We start from the raw sequence: 2,839 nt of genomic DNA on the forward strand, positions 1-2,839 counted from the left end.
CGTTCGTTTATGGGTCTACCCCGCGGTGCTAAACGAACGACCACTCACCGCTCTCGTGACGTCGTTTACCTGGGGCCAGCCCCCCCCCCCCCCAAGTGACCCACTCCACAAGCAGGGCACTGGGGGCTGACCTGGGTCAGCCCCTGGAATGACGTCAAAAGCTATTCGATGCATTCACTCCATCAGGTTCCTGGCTGGCTGGTTGGGGAACAGCATGCACTGCCAAGAAAGTGTAGCGCTAATCAATCACAAGAACTATTAACCTCCTGCCCTCACAGGTACCAATCCTGAGTGATGAGAAGCAAGTATACTTGCTCAACTTGTATACAGTCACGAACCCACATCCTAATGGCCGGCAACCACAGAACTGAGTCCGATGTATTAACACACCATCCCATCATAGCATAAAATAACAAACTTGTGAAAATTTGAGCTCAATTGGTCATCGAAGTTCCGATACGATGAAAGAAAAAACACCCTTGTTAAACCATGGTTGAACGAATTTGTGTGCTTTCAGATAGGAATAAAAGGTTTCAGCAAGAAGTTTTTTATTATTTTATCGAGAAATACCTCTTTCTCAAAAACTACATTACTTCCAGAGCATAAAGTTACTCTATGTTCAGAGGGAGCCGTTTCCCACATTTTTGGAGGGTAATCAACAGCTCTCCAATGATCGTTGCCGAGTCAGTTTTTGTTTTGAGTATAACCAAACAGGCGATGTGGGGTGCACCAACTATATAATAGGCCCCTTGCAAACGGGCGTTATTTTGTTTTGTATGTCGCAAGCTATGGAAATATAAACGCTCACAAGGAAAATGGATTTCCCGCTTGCAAACAAGGAAATATTCTTATTATTGTTAAGGTCACACTATCTTACTGTCCCGTGGTATTGGCATTATCCAAGGTCTTCTTGGAGAAGAAACATGGTTGTGTGAAACACGTATATATAGCCATAAGGCCTATTAATAGCGCCTATATCTCATCTAATTTTGCGATAACACCATTTTAGATAACACCAATTTCTAAAAATGTATATACAATGATTAAGACAATCAGAGCATAATCAAAACCTCGAGTTAATATACACCACCGGCTTACTTCAGAACCAACACTAACTCCTTTTTATGGGTTCTATATATTATTGGTATATTTTAATGGCATTATTCTATTAACAACATTTTTATCACATTGTGACAAGGGTAACATTGCATGACAATTTACAAGATCAAATATCAAAGTCTTAGAAGACAGCATGACTGCCCCTTTCTGTGTCTTTCTGAGCTGCAAAGTAGGTCAACATTGGATTTCGATCGGGTGCTGCGTTAATTTGACTTATTTATGGGTCATTTTGACTCAGATTAAGGGTCACACTGAACCAAGACATGGGTCAGACCCAATGGACGGGTGATACTCAATGATCTTGATTCATCCATTCATGTATCCAAGGAGGTAGAATGTTAGTTGTGTTTGAAGCTTTGCATGCGTTGGAAATAGGAAGTAACTATCATGAAGTAACTATATCATTATTAATACCATGTAATTAATATATCTAAACGAGTTGGGGGTGGTTCTGAAAAAACCGTGGTTTTCAGCTCGACGTTTTGATCAGGATGATGCTCTGATCGTCTTCCGGAGAAAGCCTAACCTGTGTTAATGGGTACAAACGTGTATAAAATCTGTCTCAACGTTTCGAGTAGGCCTATATACGCAGCTCTGATGGCCGTCGAGGTAGAACTTCTACCTCCATGCATCAGCATACTACACAATGACTCCGCAAAATAAAAATGTTAAGGACAAACACTTGCTTCAAGGTCAGATGGTTGGTTTCCAATTGGTGAGCAGGGAGAAAATATTATCCTCAGCAAATTTATTCACTTGAAGCGATACAATGGATAACGCCTTTTACGTTATATGTTTGTCTGCACTGTTTAACCCACAACCCACAGTTTGTTTTTGCGGGCCATGTAATTATGTCCTATCCACCAACGTTCCCCTAACTTCACGGTCAACTAACAAAATAATCGCATCCGAAATGTGGTCTTTGTTTTATTGTTCGACACTTCACTAATAGAGCCTATTAAGTCCGCTTTTTTTTTACCCGATGAAAACAAGAGGGCAGTCATCGATTTGTAATTAGCTGTCCAATGTTTGAAAAGATTTGCTATAACATTACTCAACAGACGAGTGTTAGGCTACACTTTTCTGTCCGCCCATACAACAAAATGGCATTGTGTCATGATGGAAAAGTCATCATGATTATCAAAGAAGGCATGGTGAAGAATGAGGACCTAAGAAAGAATTCAAGAATGCAGGATATTATTAAGACGATTAAACCAAAGAAGTGGAGATGGGCAGGCCACCTAGCTCTGAGGCATGACAACGTGGGCATGCAAAACAGAAGATGGAGAGATGAACTTCATAAAGGAGTATTGCTTGGCAACATAACAGCGCAGGACAGAGTGAAATGGTAAATGGTGAAGAGGCTTTCCTCCTGTAGTGGAGTGAAACAGGCATGATGATGGAGCGAAACGGGAGCACCCTTGTGGGGTAGTAATAGGCCTACTACCCAAAAGAGTCATTGCTCGTTTTGTATATCCACAGTGCCGAACAAGTTTGAACAAAAAGTCGATACAAGGCTGAGTGTTTCATGGCTTCAAAGGTATTTCGTGAACTATATGTATAGGCTGAATATTATTTGGGAAACAGAATGAGCGATGTCTATGTCTCTTTAAAAGCGTGCCATACAATGGGGATATTCAAACGCAGTCATGCAATGAAACACCTTTCAAGCCTGTTCATAGAGAAAGGGGGGCCTAAAATGTAACGTCGATGTGTTGCT

The sequence above is a fragment of the Asterias rubens genome, chromosome 2, assembly GCF_902459465.1.
Source record: "Asterias rubens chromosome 2, eAstRub1.3, whole genome shotgun sequence".
NCBI classification, from domain to species: Eukaryota; Metazoa; Echinodermata; class Asteroidea; order Forcipulatida; family Asteriidae; genus Asterias; species Asterias rubens.